Here is a 10,028-nt window from a genome sequence, read left to right as displayed (position 1 = left end):
CAGTAAGAGGGGGATAAATCCCAGTCTACAAGGATTTTTGTGGATGCAGGACAATCATGAAGAAACCCCAATTTCAAAATTGAGGATACTGTGGTGCAAATTTTCTGAAGTTATGATATGGGTTCATAGTTTGTTTTAAAATTAAATCCCAAACAAGGACATAAGGGCTGGGTTAAATGACGAACTAACAAATATGGAAGCTCAATTCCTCTTTTATATAGTGGTGTTCAATTGCTTCGTGGTGAGTAGGGAATAACATACTCACTTTTAATCCTTATCGCATAATCTAATCTGAGAGATATTATTTAATTAACTTTCATTTAATTATTTTAGAAAATTTACTTATTTTTCTATTACCATTCGATACTATTAAAATGAAATGACAAAAGTAGATATTTAATAAAAACTTAACAATATACTTTCCAAAAAATAAAAATTAACAATTTCGTTACTTCCCAATACGCTATTGATTTATGATAGTTCATGATTGTTGCGATAGTTCATGATTGATTCATGATAGTTAATGATTGTTGCGAAGAAGAGATGGAGATATGGGCAATTGGAAGCTAAGACTTGCAACTAGAAGATGCAATAGGCTATTGATTGTTGACACAAATTTGGTTTAGAGTATACTGATTTTTAAATAGTAATTTACTAAACTATTTCAATAAATTTATTAATAACAATTCAAATTGATGCAAGTTCTACGAAGCAATAGGAAAAGGAGATAAGGTAATTGCAGAGATTCTCAAATATGAGAATCGAGAAATCGTCTAATTTTTTATGATAAAAATTTATTTTCTTCTCATTGGATATAAAATAACACACCATTAAATCTCTAGTTTTACTTATTGGAAGAAGAGACTTGTAATTTGTTATTCGCTCCCAAGAAAATATCTAGTCTGTCTTTGTGAGAAGAAGAGGAATTTTGTATTTACTTCCCTAATTTAAATTCTAATTCAATCAATGAAAAGAGTAATACAATTGTTAAATTTTTGTTAAATGTCTAATTTTGTTATTTCATTTTAATTGTTTTGAATTTTAATAGGAAACATAAGTTTCTTTCCAAAAATAATTATAAGAAATCTAATTAAATAATGTCCGTTGGATTAGATTGTACGAGTATCATTAAAAGTGAGTATGCTACTCCCTTTTTACCAGGGAGCAATTGAACACTACTGTGTATATATATATACACACACATACATATAGATATCTAATACATATACAAATAGAGAGTAGAAAACTTGCAAAACCCTAACTAAATGCGAACAAATGTGAGTTGAATGAGCAATAAAGTCATTATAACTCTTTAGTTGAGGTTATTTAAGTAAAATAACTACTTTTTGTTTGTCTACTTGACCATCCATAGCTAAAAAGGGAGATTTGTGTTACAAGATTTATTCAGGGAGGTCAGGATAATATTTGAAATCATAGCGAAGGTCCATGTAATTATGTCAAATATATTATTTTTCTCAAATATCATTCCAAATGTGTTACGGGCATATTTTATTCCGTTTTCTTATAACAATTTTCTATTTTCTAATAATTAAAAATATAAAATTATACCAAAAAAATATATATATGTTTAGTTGGCAATTTTTAAAAACTTAGTTTAAAATAACTTATTTTCAAAAATGTTGTGGATGTGGGATCCACACCTTGCATCATTGCTTACATCATCTCTTGGAGTAGTGAGCAAGTTTATTGCATTGGCTTATACTGGAAGCTAACCCACAAATTGAATGCCTATAAATAGGCATCATGTGTATGCACTGAAGGTGCAATAAGAAATTATCTATCTCTCTCTTTCGTTCTGTCTCTCTATCTCTCCCTGCGCAAGCTAATTTACATTTCTATATTACAGATTACTCAATAGATATACATATATATTTATCACACGTTATCAGCACGAGGCTCTATCCACTGAGAAGAAAATTCTATTTTTCTTTCTCACTTCAAAGGGTAAGAAAAATAATTATTTATATTAAACTATTATTATTCAAGTCTCACATATAATTTACATTGTTGAGCCTGCAGTCTCGCAATTATTTATGTTATTTATTTATTTATGTTAGAGTATTTTTGTCTATTCCTTATAGAAAATTAAATTGCTAAGCCCGAAGTCTCGCAAATACTAAATTATTTAATTTGCAAACTCGAAGTTTTGCATATATTAATCTACTGTTTGTGAGCCTAAAGTTTCACAAATAGTCTTTGCGAACCCGAAGTTCCGCAAAATTTGTGAGCCTGAAGTTTCACAAATATTTGGTACTCTTTGCAAACCTGAAGTTTTGCAAAATTTGTTGGCCTGAAGTCCAAATGAATCTGAAATTCTTTGACCTGAAGTCATTTACATGGAGTACCCTTACAAACCTGAAGTTTTATATAACGTAGAAATATAAATTTTACGTGCCTTTTAGTGTAAACATATTTTGTCTTTTTGCTATTGTTTTGTTTACTGAAAGCACATAATTAACTTGTTGACATTATATAATATACTGACAAATCATACTATAGTGACTGCAGTATTTTTATAATCTCAAATTGATTATTCTTTTTGTGAAATAATTCTAACTATGTTATTTTATCATTTATAGTTCACAATGTCAAATCTTACCAAGCTTGAATTTGTGGCACTTGACATCTCGGGCAAAAACTACTTGTCATGGACCCTTGATGTCGAGATTCACTTGGAGGCCATGAATCTCGGAGAAACAATTAGGAAAACAATAATGCGTCCCTGCAGGACCGCGCAAAATCTATGATCTTTCTTCGCCATCACCTCCATGACGAACTAAAAACAGAGTACCTCACGGTTAAGGATCCACTTACACCGTGGAAAAATCTGAAAGAATGATATGAGCATCAGAAAACTGTGATCCTTCCGAAAGCTCGCTATGACTGGATCCACCTGCGATTGCAGGATTTTAAAAATGTAAGTGAGTACAATTCAGCCTTGTTTAAAATCAGCTCACAATTGAAATTATGTGGAGAAAAAATTACTGATGATGATATGTTGAAAAAAACATACTCCACATTTCATGCCTCTAATGTGCTCCTGCAGCAGCAATATAGAGAGCGCAAATTTACCAAATATTCTGAGCTGATTTCTTGTTTGTTGGTGGCTGAACAGAATAATGAGTTTTTGATGCAAAACCACCAGTCTCGTCCCACTGGATCTGTACCATTCCCAGAAGCGAATGTGTCATCATTTCATGGTCATAGACGTAGACGTGGACGCGGACGTCGTGGTGGTTACAATAGAAATAATTATAATAATCGTGGTGATCATAATTCCTCATTGGTTTCCAGAAGGAACTCCACACCGTCCCACCAGAAGTGGAATTCAAATGCGACCAAGCAGGCAAAAGAAAAAGCTTTGCAGAACAAAGCTCTTGAGATATATGATGACAAGCCTTACTATAGATGTGGAATGAAAGGTCATTGGTCGCGTACCTGTCGTACGCCCAAATATCTAGTTGATCTTTACCGTGCCTCAATGAATGATAAGGGAAAAAGAAAAGAAATTGAAATGAATTTTGTGGATGACGACTTAACAACTGATATTACTCACTTTGATGTTTCTGACTTCTTTGCTGATACTAGTGGTAGTAGTGATCATTTGATTGGTGATGGAAATGTCCATACCAATTAATGTGTCCTTCTCTAGCATGTTGTCCCTTGTGTGTTTTAGCTTATCTGTATCAATATGTCTCTATCTAGGTTGTACTAGTATGTTTTTTTTTTTGCTATCTTGCATATAAATCTAGTTTGTATTTCAAGTTTGAAGTAATGAAATATATATTTTGTGTGTATGAAAAAACATGGATCTGACTAAGGCATTAACTGTACCCAAAATAAATGGTGAAGATATATGTCTGGCAGACAGTGCAACAACACACACTATACTCCAAGATATGGTCTTAATTGATGCATCAACACGGTGGTCACACGTAAGTTTACTTTCTAATCGTAATGTTGCATTTGCTCGACTCCTTGCTCAAATAATCCGATTACGAGCACAATTTCCGGATTATCCAATCAAGACTATTCGTAATGCCGGAGAATTCACATCTTAATCATTTGATGACTATTGCATGTCAATTGGCATCCTTATTGAACATCCTATTGCAAACACTCACACTCAAAATGGTCTTGCAGAACCTTTTATCAAACGTCTTCAGTTAATAGCTAGACCATTACTCATGAGAACTAAACTACCTGTTTCTGCTTAAGGACATGTGATATTACATGCAGCATCACTTGTTCGCATTAGACCAACTGCATATCATAGTTTTTCACCACTAAAACTTGTGATGGGTCAACAACCAAGTATCTCTCACTTACGAGTTTTTGGTTGCGCTGTATATGTTCCCATTGCACCCCTACAACGCACCAAAATGGGTCATCAACGATGACTTGGTATTTATGTAGGTTTTGATTCTCCATCTATTATTAGATATCTTGAACCTATGACAGGTGATGTGTTTAATGCACGGTTTGCTAACTGTCATTTCGATGAAGCTGTTTTCCTTCCATTAGGGGGACAAAAGAAAAAGCCAGAAGAACATCGATTTATTACTTGGAATGTCTCGACTTTATCTCATTTCGATTCTCGCACAAACCAATGTGAACTAGAAGTTCAAAGGATCATTCATTTGCAAAGTATTGCAAATCAATTACCCGATGCATTCACTGACACAAAGAAAGTGATGAAATCACATATACCGGCTATAAACATTCCAGCAAGAATTGATGTCCTTGTAGGACAGTCTGTCAGTGTTGTTGCAAATGCATTTGAGACACGCCAGAAGCGTGGTAGACCAGTCGGTGCAAAAGACACTGTTCCCCGGAAGAGGAAAGTACAAGAGAAATCAAATAAAGAAATTGGCGCTCATGGAGAGGTCACACTTGCAAAAGGAATTGACGCTCCTGAAGAGGTCACACTTGCAAAAGGAACAACAAAAATGATTGATCAATCTAAATTTTATAAGCAAGTAGCCCCATAAGATATGCATGCCCCGGAAGTGGCACAAGCCCCTAAAGAGACACTGGTACCTAAAAATAATGAGATCTCAATAAACTATAGAGAATTGTGGGATAGAAATACAGTTATTATTAACGATATATTCTCCTTTGCAGTTGCTCTTGATATTGCAGGTGCTAATGAGGACCCTGAACCTCAAAACATCGAAGAGTATCGATATAGAAATGATTGGCCAAAATGGAAAGAAGCAATACAGGCAGAGCTAAACTCATTCGCAAAACGTGAAGTATTTGGACCTGTAATCCAGACATCTGAAGATGTCATGCTTGTAGGATACAAATGGTTATTTGTAAGGAAATATAATGAGAAGAATGAAATTGTAAGATAAAAAGTGTAATACACCTACTTTCCAAGAGGATAAAATTGAAATTTAAAGTTTATTTTTGTGCATTTTAAATTGATTTTGTGTCTATTTGCTTAATTGATTTTGTGCCTATTTGTGTAGGTGTTAAATTGTTTTGTTTCTATTTGATTTAATTGTTAATTGTGTATAAGAATTTGCCATATTTGATTAATTATTCTATTTCATTTAATTGTATTTTATTTTGTTGTAATTGAATTAAATTCGTTTTAAAATTGATTAAATCCTGCGTTATTTTATTTAAAAGAGTTAATTAGGTTTAGATTTACAGTTTTTAGTTCTGCCGACAGTGGATTATAACCTAGGATTGTTTATAGGCCGAGTGAGTTATATTAGGGTTTTATTTGAGCCTAGGGTTAGTTTGCCTATAAATACTCATCTAAGGGGTTTGCCTAGGGTTTTAGAATACCATTACGACACAGTAAGGTGGTGAGAAGTTTTGGAGCAGTTGGGAGGAAACAGAGAGATAAACAAAGGTGTCGCCGGAGAATTGAGATGGGGAAAGGCTAAAAGCAAGTTATAACCTCATCTTTTTCCCTTTTACTCGTGTTTTTTGCATGCCTAAGTAGTTCCAGGAAATCATTAAATGAAATTAACTGACTCTGCATGTTTAGAACTCCTTATAACAGTATGTGCTGGAACTTGTTACGAACTTTTTGTTTTGTATTTAACTGTGCAATTGTTCTTTTAAATTACTGTTAATTAATGGTAGAAGGGGTTGGATGGGTTTCCTCTGGGTGGTTTTGAACACAAACAAGGGTGTTAAAAGCTGTAACACAGAGGGACGGAAGTAGTGTAGGCAAACGGAAAAGAAACAAACGAATAGAGGAGAGGGAGAACTGGAGGCGGCTCTAAAAGACCATGGAGCCGGCTCTACATGGTGTGGAGCCGGCTCTACCATGGTCTGGAGCCGGCTCAAGCATTGGTGGAGGTGGCTCCACCTTGTGGGAGCCTACTCTCCTCGTGTGTTTCCAGTTTTGTGAGTTTTTGAGAGTTCTGGGGCTGGTTTTGTTATGGCAGAGGTGTTTGGGAGCTGTAAATAGGATTTGGGGTTGATGAGTGGGATTAATTTAGGTCTTTAGAGGGCTCATTAATTCATATTCAACCAACTAGTAATGTTGTTTGGAACAATATAGAAATTCTAAGCAAACTAGTAAACTGTTTTGGGACTTGATATCTAAACCACACAGCCTTAGTTGTAGCAGTTTATTTGGGAATGGAGTTAGGCTCTGTTCATATTTCTGTGATTGATTATAGGCATGTAGGACTACAGAATGAATTACATACCTGTAAGGGATGGAATGTGTGCATTTACATTGAGTGTATTGTTCACACTTGGACAATGGTGGAGTAGTATAGGATATGTATGCAAGTTTGTAAAACAAATCTATCATGTTTATTTGGATTCATTTAAGGACTATATATATTTGATATGTATTAAAAACTGTGGTACTGGTTGAGGTAGGGCTAAATAAGTTTGTTAATTAACAAGCTTTTGTCTTGCATAAGGTGAAGCAATTCATTTTTACAATTTATTGAGTGGCCGTGGACTTGTTGGATATACTATAGAGTGGATAATTACATTTATTATTTGTATGGTCAACTGTGAATGTTGGATTACTGCAGGATAGATTATATAGCTGATAATTGCATCTATTACCTGTGTTGTCAATTTAATTGGATGTCAGACTAGAATTAATTGAAGGATTATACATATATATTTTCTGTCAATTAACGGGATGAATGCTGGATTTGAACTTGATGATTTAGTAAACTTTGTCTCATTGGTAGATGAATGGATTCTGGATTGTTAGTTGATAAACTGTTTAAATTCTGTATTATCAACTATATGGATTATGTGGACTTTCTTTGATGAACTGCTCAAAATGTTGCATCATTACGGATCATTTGCATGGTATACACCGGTATGGGACGGTGGGATACGGAGGGACGGATTAGATCAAAATGCTAATCCCTACCCATTCATACATATGGAATGGATTAAATAAAACAGTTAAATCCTACATGGTTTCATGTCCTGTCAACTAAAATTGTTGAACGACATATTGGATGGTTATTTATATTTCTGTATTAGGAAGGATAGGGTTTTAACTAAAACGTTTAAAATCCTGATTAAATGTGGTGTCTTGAGCAACGAACAGTTGAGCGGCACTATATTGGTTTGGATGAGAATTTATATATATATATATATATAAATTATGGTACCGCGATCTGAGTTTGAGTCTCACAGTCGACGGTTAGAGTGCATATATGCAGTAGGATGCGTAGCTAGCTATGTTGGTTGAGGTATACCCTGTTAGGCTTAGGTAGTCATGCCCACTCAGGTGCGTATTGCATGTTACCTTCTATTCAGGTTGAGACCCTCAGCATAGTTAGTGAAAGTCTTGTAGTGTGAATATACTTATGTAAGGACTATTAGCTATTGTTGAACTGCTTAGGATGTATATGCGTATCGAGTATCTGCTTGGATTGTAGTTATGATAGAACTTGTTCGTGGACCTGGCCCACTATTATTTTTTCAGGTAACGGACGATTCCAGGTCTTAGATCTTGTTCATGCTGAGCAGAGACGGCTTCTCATTCTTCCAACGAAGTAGGAGCTTTTTCATGATTTAGCAGTGGAGTTCTTCAGTTGATGACTTCGGTGTTGGAGTTTTTAGGGGTCCACCAGATAGATTCCCGAGTTGTATTAGAAATGGAGAATTTGGATGTATCAGAATAATTCTTTGTTAATTAAATTTTATTCTGAGGGTATTTTTGTATTATCATTCTAGTTTCGTTTCAGCAATTTATTTATTCTTATTTTCTTAATTGTATTCTGTGTTCGTTTATTACTAATTGATTTGATATCCTCGGGGTAATCGGGCGTGGGCCTGGCCAACCCGCATCCGAAAATCCGGGGGTATAACACAAAGCCCGACTTGTAACCCAAGGTTTCTCACAGAGACCTGGTATTGATTATGAGGAGACATACTCTCCTGTGATGGATGCAATCACATTTCGCTTCTTGATCAGTTTGACAGTTTCAGAAGCACTGGATATGCGTCTGATGGACGTGGTTACAACTTATTTATATAGATCGCTAGATAGTGATATATATATATGAAAATCCCTAAAGGATTTAAAATGCCTGAAGCAAGTAGCTTGAAACCACGTACCATGTATTCCATCAAGTTACAACGATCCTTGTACGGATTGAAACAATCCGGACGCATGTGGTACAATCGACTCAGCAAGTATTTACTCAAAGAAAGATATGTGAATGATCAAGTTTGTTTATGCATTTTCATCAAGAAATCAAAATCTGGATTTGCCATTATAGCTGTATATATTGATGATCTAAATCTTGTGGGAACTCCTGAAGAGCTCACCACGACTGCTAATTATTTAAAGAAATAATTTGAAATGAAAAATCTTGCTAGAACAAAATTTTGTCTCGCCCTGCAGATCGAACATTTACCAAGTGGAATTCTTATCTATCAGTCAACATACACCAAAAAAGTCCTGAAGCGCTTTTATATGGATAATGCTCACCCCTTGAGTTCTCTAATGATTGTCCGATCACTCGATGTGAAGAAAGATCCTTTTCGTCCTCTAGAAGAAGGCGAAGAAGTTCTTGATCCTGAAGTACCATATCTTAGTGCAATCGGTGCTTTAATGTACCTTGCAAATTGTACCAGACCTGATATAGCATTTGCAGTCAACTTACTAGCACGGTATAGTTCTGCACCAACTCGAAGACATTGGAATGGGGTCAAACACATTATGTGTTACCTTCGGGGAACGATTGATATGGGATTGTTTTATTCAAGACAATCAAAGCCCCACTTGATCGGATATGCAGATGCAAGTTATCTTTCTGACCCTCACACAGCCTGATCACAAACAAGGTACTTGTTTACTTGTGGTAGTACTGCTATATCATGGCGATCTATGAAATAGACCATGACTGTAACTTTCTCAAATCATTCTGAGATACTCGCAATTCATGAAGCAGGTAGAGAGTGTGTTTGGTTGAGATCTGTTATACAACATATTCGAGAATCATGTGGACTTTCCCCAATCAAATATAGTCCAACAAAATTATATGAAGATAATATAGCATGTATTGCACAGGTAAGAGGAGGATACATAAAAAGTGACAGAACCAAGCACATTTCACCAAAATTCTTTTCCACACATGAGCTCCAGAAGAGCCGTGATATCGATGTTCAGCAGATACGCTCTAGTAATAATCTAGCAGATTTATTCACTGAAGCGCTTCCAACTACAACATTGAAGAAGTTAGTGGACAACATTGGAATGCGTCAACTAAAGGATTTTCAGTGTTGAACTAATGAGGGGGAGCAATTGATCGCAGAGGTGTTGGCATACTGTACTCTTTTTCTTTCGTCCAGGTTTTATCCCACTGGGTTTTCCTGACAAGGTTTTAATGAGGCAGTTTTAACCTGTGCAATACCATTTTCAGATACACAAGAATACTGTACTTTTTTTCCTTCACTAAGGTTTTATTCCACTGGGTTTTCTTTAGTAAGGTTTTAACGAGGCAAATTCTTAGTGTAGTATAGTGGATCCCAAGGGGGAGTGTTGTGGATGT

This window comes from Cornus florida, unplaced genomic scaffold (assembly GCF_030987335.1).
Source record: "Cornus florida cultivar Cherokee Brave unplaced genomic scaffold, ASM3098733v1 CherokeeBrave_3.0.0_Hap2_Chr05, whole genome shotgun sequence".
NCBI classification, from domain to species: domain Eukaryota; kingdom Viridiplantae; phylum Streptophyta; class Magnoliopsida; order Cornales; family Cornaceae; genus Cornus; species Cornus florida.
This window is presented reverse-complemented; position numbering follows the sequence as displayed.